The sequence below is a fragment of the Uloborus diversus genome, chromosome 6 (assembly GCF_026930045.1).
Source record: "Uloborus diversus isolate 005 chromosome 6, Udiv.v.3.1, whole genome shotgun sequence".
NCBI classification, from domain to species: domain Eukaryota; kingdom Metazoa; phylum Arthropoda; class Arachnida; order Araneae; family Uloboridae; genus Uloborus; species Uloborus diversus.
The window spans coordinates 75,404,694-75,412,685 of record NC_072736.1 but is presented as its reverse complement, the minus strand read 5'-3'; the positions used below and the strand labels follow the sequence as shown (position 1 = coordinate 75,412,685).

General features: G+C 32.2%; 1 protein-coding gene across 1 annotated transcript in view; it reads left to right on the top strand.

The window, feature by feature from the left end:
* Positions 1 to 6,988: 6,988 nt before the first annotated feature.
* LOC129224053 (sialin-like) overlaps positions 6,989 to 7,992 on the top strand; it is an 89,333-nt gene continuing 88,329 nt past the window's right edge. Inside the window, exon 1 of the mRNA XM_054858453.1 lies at positions 6,989 to 7,132. The gene's annotated coding sequence lies outside the window, so the exon portion shown is untranslated. The remainder of the gene's footprint in view (positions 7,133 to 7,992) is intronic.

Genomic DNA, 7,992 nt, shown 5'->3' with positions numbered 1-7,992 from the left:
CTCAAAAGAGCTAATAACGTTTTTATCGAAATCATTCTGTGTTCTGTGTGTTTTGTTTTTGAATATATTATAATATATTATCTCTTCTATTGTTATTTTTAACTGATCGTATTTTCTCTTTTGAAATATTACCAAAAAATCCACTGCAAAAAAAGAAAAAAAACCCAATGAGATTGGAAATTAAAAGTGAGAGCGTCTTTATTTATTTCTTTTCCTTCCTTTGATTCTGTCTTAAAGTACGAAATGTAGCTATTGCAGTCTAATCATTATATTGACTTTGACAAGTTTCGATGAATTAAAGCTGACATTAAGTTCTCAAATTGTTTGTGTTTGTTATCGACACTTTTCTTGAAGGTGACGTCAGAGCATTACTCGATCAGTAATATTCGCTATTCTATATGTGCAGATAAATTATATACTTGAATGGTTATAGAACATTTTAGCCTTCAAAAAATACTTTGTACAGAAGTAGGAAATGGTCTAGAAAGGTCTGGGCCTTACTACCTGCTGATTATTTCGTAGCAACTCGTTTGAGCAATGAACAACATCATTTATAAGTATACACGTGCAGGCAAAATTACTTAAAGAAAATCATGATGAATTTACTTGTTTAAAATAATCTTTTGGAATCTACATAGTAAGGTAAATACAGTAAATAAATATATATATAGTAAGGTATTTTAATTTGAGTCAATCAGTCATAAAATAAAAATATTATTATTTTCTTTTATAATTAGTATGCCTAACGTGACATAACCTTAAAAAAAAGGAAAGAATAATACAGATAAATGGTTGTTTTTTAATCAAAAATTTATTTCACTTTTTTTTTAATGTACCAGAACATTGAATATGAAAAGCTGATAGTTTATTCATGCTACATTTGTTTTTTAATTTTTAAGTTTAATTAGGAAATTCAATTCAAAAAACGATTTACATAACAATTGGATATTATGGATATCTGTTTATAAATAGATTAAAAAATTTTTAGCCTTTTGTTAGAAAATATTTTTATAAAACGTTAAAATATTATAATTTCGTTTCTTATGCACGAACAAATTTAATTTTACTTATGATAAAACTGTACGTATAATATAAGTAGAAAGGATTTCGTCTTTTCAGATTATCAGTATTGATGAATTTGTTTGCATAATCTGCAATAAGGCAGATGAGAAGCAAGTGTATGAAATAAAAAAAGCAGCTTTAAAACCGTTTGTTGGTGTCTCACAAGAAAAGAGTGTATACAATAAATACAAAAAATTTGGGAATCAAACATACTTACATTTGAACACTTACATTTTTGAGTAATTAAAGTATAAATTTTAATAAATAGCTTAAAATTTTACGTAATGATGATTTTTTTTTCAAATTCGAACTCTTTCGTTTTTTTTTTTTTTTTTTTCATTTTTTGCGAAATTTTTCTATACTACTGCATTTATTTCTTTATACCATCAGAAAGTAGAGATTCCAACGAAAATCACACTCACCGATTTTTAAAAAAAATCAGATATTTTGACATGAGAATTTTTCGATTGAAAATTATGATGCTTTTTTAATATTAAATAAAAAAAGAAGAAAAAGAAATATTTGAAATTAAAAAAAAAGTAGTGTATTTGAGACATAAAAAGGTAACTTTTCACCGAGTTCCGTGAAAAAGAAAAAATCGTTTTTTTTTTTTTTTTTGAGATAAAAATAAAAAAACTAAAAAGTCGGTTTTTTAAATTTTTCGCATTGATTTTGAAGTCATGTAAAAAAGTGCAAATACAGAAGTTGTAGATTTTTTATTACAAACAACTTTGTTGTTTACTTTTTCTCGATCAAACTCGTAGTATTGCCGAAAATCGTGATAAACCGTTTTTCCTCCTTAACCCCCCTACTCCCCCCATTCCCGAACTCAGCTTGCCCGTAAATTATTTTTCCTATTAATTTAGTTACATGTTCTTACTTTCCCAATGAGTTTCATCCTGTTCTATTTTTTTTTAAAATTTTTTACCATTTTCAAAGGCACTGGCCTATAACATAGACTTGCCAGGTTTCTGAAATGTTCAACCGTCACACCGGAATGCCCCCCCCCCCTCTCGTCGCTATTATTCAAAGGGGTACATACCCCTGGCTGATTTTTGGAGTGTTTTATGGTGTAGTATATTTTTTCTATGCTATGAATAAAAGGTTACTAATTATAAACCTAAAAAGGGGTAATAAAAATGACATAGGCAGATAAAATTTGAATATTTCACTTCCGAGATGTAAATTTTTACAACTTATTTCAGTTAGAAAAAACACTTCAAATGAGGAATAAAAAAAAACAACAATATTTGGATATACTTTTTATATTATAGGACTTTTTTAGTCTTCCTTGGTTTTACTCTTGTTGTAAAAATCCTCATAAGCTAATCCGGTATTAACTTTACAAGTCAATGATACAAATGATAAAGTAATTATCCTAAATAATCATTCAGTTACTGTCCAACCACGGATTGTATGGAATTTTCAAGCGTCCAGGTTAGACGAGTCTATCTGAATGAGGGGGAAACGTAAAAATTTGATGCCCGTATTCCGCTTATTTGAAAGAGACTTTGCTTCTGAAAACCTGGCATCGCTAAAAAAATAATAGATTCGTCCATTTCTGGCTGTAAAATGGATGTTTGTGTTTCTATACAATCCGTGGTCAGACAGTAACTATTTTTAGAACTTTTTGGTCATTTGTAATCAAATTTATCTTTTCCGGGACATGAATTAAACCGGCCGGGACGCCGGGATTTTGTTTCAAAGCCGGGATTGTCCCGGTCAAACCAGGACGTCTGGCAAGCCTACTATTACACCACTCGGTCGGCAGGCAAGACTTGTTGAAGTAAGAGAACGGGATAGGATCTGGGATCATCCCCCATACATTTTTCGTCCAAAATACGTAATTGTAAGTCATCTTCAGAGAAGGAATGGGATTGGAGAATTCTCCACAGTAAATTGTCAGAAGTTTTAATTTCCAAAATCGCAGTTTTAGACGATACTTCGGGATGTTGGGATGAGGAGTGTTAAGTGCCTCTCCCCTCGGAATTTTTCGAAATTGAAATTGTTTAAACAAAAGTTGATCTTTACTGGTAGAAAGGGAATGTTCGGAAGAACTTTCGTGAAAACTTTTCAAAATTGAAATTATAACTACGCAAATTGTAAGCAATCTTTGATGACGTTAGGGGAAAGAGTAAGATTGGAGGAGACTTCCTCGGAAATTTTTCAAAATTAAAGTTTTGAAAACAACTGTAGACAATCTTCAATGATGTTATAGTGATCAGGTTTTAGGTTCTAGGGTTTCATCTAACCCTAGGAACTCTTTCAAAATTACAGTCCTAAAAACGCAAATATTAAAATTTTTAATTTTCACCCTTACCTTACATTTCAACATGTTTGAATTCAAACGCTTACAGCCCCAGTAGAATATTTTATTGATTTTGACGGAGGTGTCTTTATTTATTTATTATTTTATTTTATTTTTGACTTTTGTGCGATAACTATGGTCATTTTTTCTACTATGTTTCATTTGAAATATCGTGCCTCATTAATCTCCTGCGGAATTCTTGTTATAACTTTCGTTTTTTCCCTTCAACCATTTAACAACTTCTGATGCGTTTTTTCATAACAATCGTTTAAATCTCACTTCTCTCTATCTCTCTCTACTTTGATTTTTTATCTGTTTGATCGATATTTCAGCCGTATACATTTTTCAGCATTTAGCTGTGAGATTTTTATGGCAAGGGAAAAAAATGAAAGTAAGAAAAACAGAAGCAGAAAAACGTCAGCTCCCCAGACGCTATCTTGTTTCTTTATAAATTTATACATTTTTTAGTCTAAAGCTTACCACGAGTTTCCAAATTGCACTAAATAGTGTAAAAGCACTTTTTTCGCGAGGCTTTAATTTTTGCAACCCCGTCATAATCAAAAATTTCAAACCTGGCAAAAAATCTTTTTTACGTCGGATTTCTTAACTTAAGCTTCTGTTTACAAAAAAAAATCGCGAAATTTTCAGCTCGCAAAATCACCGTTATTTTCATTTTCGTGAAAATTACGGCTCGCGAAAGTTAGTCTTATTACAGTAGCTTTTTTTTTTCCTGTTTAAAGATGTTTGAAACGTTCATCTCAACAGCTCTTAGTTTTTTTTTTTATTAGTACAGATATTCTCTGATACATTACTATATATATATATATATATATATATATATATATATATATATATATATATATATATATATATATATATATATATATATGTAAGTTTTTAAAAGGCAGAAAAATGTAGGAATGTAAACGAATAAAGGATCACAAACAAACAAACATTATAAGATCAAACAAACTGCTTCTTCGTCAGTGGATGGGAGCAGCATACCCTAAGCAGAGGCTCACAGGTTTCGGAACGCGTCGGGAGTCAGCAAGTAAACCAGCAGTATCATTATAAACCAAAGGTTGCAATAGATACAAAACTAATAGTTGTTAAAGTATAATGCAAAAGTTGTTGTAAATATAGAACAAATGTTCTTTAAAACAATTCATAATACAATTTGAAAAAAAGACAAGATGATATCAATTTAAATGGAATTAACGTAAAAATAGCATCATTTGAATGAAATGTTACAAAGCAACTTGCTGAATCGCAACGTCCCCACCCATACCTGCAAGGCAAAAGGAGGGTAACAATTCTTCTTCTTCTTCTTTTGGTGCTTAATTGCACAGGTTTGTTTTTGATGAGGACTACAATCTGAGTGTTTTGCCTCCCTTACGCATGATATATATTTTTATTAGACATATAAACAACACATGAAAGAATTTACATCACAAAGAAGGGAAAGTACAACCGGAGCGAGGGTGGGAGTCGAACCCACCGCCTCAAGTGTGCCAATATCAAGCGGTCACTCAGACCGCTCGGCCACTGAGGCCCCAGAGTAACAATTAATACATTCAAAAGATTTTAAAACTGGCTGCTCCCACGATTTATTTCATTTCAATTCGAAATCGTCTAATTTCCCCATATGTTGAGGCATCAGGAAAAAAACACCATTGTCTTTCCGTAATCCAACTATCATAGAACATCGAGCCAGTCTGCATGTGCTACAAAATCCTACATCCAACTGAGAGCGTTCCATACAGGACTTGAGCAAACAGTTTTCTCACTGGGTAATAAATAAAAAATAATAATGCTGCCTATTAGAATCAGTGTCGCAAATTCATTGAATCACATCACACACCTTTTAATAAAATTAACATCGCTGGTTCAAAGGATTGCGCATAGTAATATCTCACCTGTAGTCAATGAATTGCAGTCAACTCCCGATTATCAACGGTCGGATTATCAGTGGTTCTTTTCATTTTTTTAAACTGTCATTAAATGTGCTTAAACATACCGATTGTTATTGTTCGTTTTTACCTTTTACATATATTTTTACATTCAATGTTAGAAGATGCAATGTAGCAATGTTTTTGGCATGACGGGTGAAAATTGTTTCTACATTTGAACGAAGCAATTGCATGCTTGGTGATATTTTGAGAGTTGACAATTTAACCATAACTACTATGGATTAACCCTAAACTCTAGTAGATAGCTTTAATTGTTGACCCCTTTTTGGTTTCTTAATTCACCTAAAATTCGTCTTACCAGTAAAACAGTTAAGTACGGGATCCAGTTCAGTCTCGTCAAAATACAGCATTTCCATGTATGTCAAACACCACCAAACAAATATTATCAAACTATCATGCCGTGGCGCGTGTTTCATTGTTGATGATGTCAACGTTACTCGATTATTCGCTGTTATATATATGAGGACTAGAAAGTCGCCCGTCAAGATATGACGGGTTAAAATTGCTTCTACATTTGAACGAAGCAATTGCCTGTTTGGTGATATTTTGATAGTTGAAATTGTAACCCGAACTCCAGTGGATTAATCCTAAAATCCAGTAGGAGTGTTGACCGTTTTTTCTTTTTTTTCATTCCTTTGAAATTAGTTTTACCAATAAAGCAGTTAAGTTACTAGATCGAGTTCAACCTTGTCACAATCAAGAATTTCTCTGCATCTTTATCTTTTCTTTACTAATAATAAAGCTGAAAGTCTCTCTGTCTGTTAGGATCTTTGTCCGGATCTCTCTCCGTCCGGACCTCTGTTTGTCTGTTTGTCAGGATCTCTGTGACGCGCATAGCGCCTAGACCGTTCAGCCGATTTTCATGAAATTTGGCACAAAGTTAGTTTGTAGCATGGGAGTGTGCACCTCGAAGCGATTTTTTGAAAATTCGATGCGGTTCCTTTTCTATTCCAATTTTAAGAACAAAATTATCATAAGATGGATGAGTAAATTACGAAATTATCATAACGAGGAACCGTAACATGGGCACAAGCCATTTGGCGAGATACGAAATTATCATAACGTGGAACCGTAACATGGGTACAAGCCAATTGGCGAGAAAATTCACCATACATTATTTGTAAATGTACAGGCGAACCAAAGATCTTTTACTTTTTCTATTACGGGCAAAGCCGTGCGGGTACCACTAGTTTTATATATTACCAAAACATATTATCAAATTATCGTGCCGTGGCGCGTGTTTTATTGTTGAAACACGCGGGTTACTCGCTCATCGGCTATTATTTATATATGAGAATTATCCGTGGTTTCCGGTTATCCGCGGTTACCGTGCCACCCTATTCCACGGATAATCAGGAGTTAACTGTATTTTTAATCAAAAAAAACTAACTAAACAGTGTTTAAGGGAAATAGGTGGTATGCGAGAGAAAAATCCTCACACTACGAGCTCTCAGATCACTCATTTCTGGAGGATTAAAAATACTCTTCTAGAAGCCAGAAGAAGGAACTTTAGTCCCCAGTTTAGATTAAACCGTAGTTTTAAGAAAAGTAAATAATAATAATGGCGAAAGTGTTTCATTATGACGAATCCGGAAAAATAAACTTACAAATAAATAAAAGATACACGGCGCTAGTGTGATATAACAAGAGAAAGGTTGATTAAACATGATAAGTGTGTCCTATAAATAAAAATGTTATTCGACGGCTTATTCGCAATGGAAGCAAAAGGATGGTTTGAAACGAAGCCAACAGAAACAGCTCTTCGACTTGTTGGTTGTGCATCATCTTAAAAGTAAGTAGATTGAATGTAGGATTTACTTTTCAATTGAATTTCCTGTTTGTAATTAAGGCAAAAATGTTTTGTTAAAATTCAATCGTTTGCTCAGCAGCATTTTGAATATGTCATTCACCAAATTAGGTAGTTACCAAAATAGAAATTTTGCATGTGACTTTTATTTAAGTTTCTAATTTAAAGCAAATTTGGTGGAACTCATAAATTGATAGTTATTTTTCTGGCAAAAATATATTTCTGAAAACTTAATCTAAGCTAATTTGAAACGAGCTCATAAATTGTGATTTAATATTTTAAATAATATTTAAAATTTCTTAAATTTGAGGTAAAATATTAAAACAACAAATACCGAATTAAAACATTGCATTACGAAGTGGTGTTTTAACGAATATTGTTTAAAATGATCAGTTATTATTAAAAATGACAATTGTTAATTGAATTGTACGTTAGAATTGTAATACGTTTAAGATTTGATTATACACTGCAAATATTGAACAAAACCTCACAGTTTGCAAATTAATGCAGTATTAAATAGTTTACGGAATATTAAAATAGGGACTTGGGGGAAATTTTTTTATGTATTATTGGGAGGAAAACAACTTGTCGCTATTTGATTAATTTGTTTTTTAATAAAAAGTATGTTTTGGATTGTTTGCCATTAAAGCAGTGGCCCCCATGGGAGGTTGCTATGACCTCCCCAAAAATTTCCTCATTCGACGAACTTTGATGATTCAGCAAAGCGTGTGTGTTTACTTTTTTTAAAACAATGATGCCTAATGTTTGTTAAGTGATCCCTACTTTTGGCCGACACGAAATTTACACCCTCCCTCCTGTTTTTCAGTTCAAAGTTTAGCTTTTGC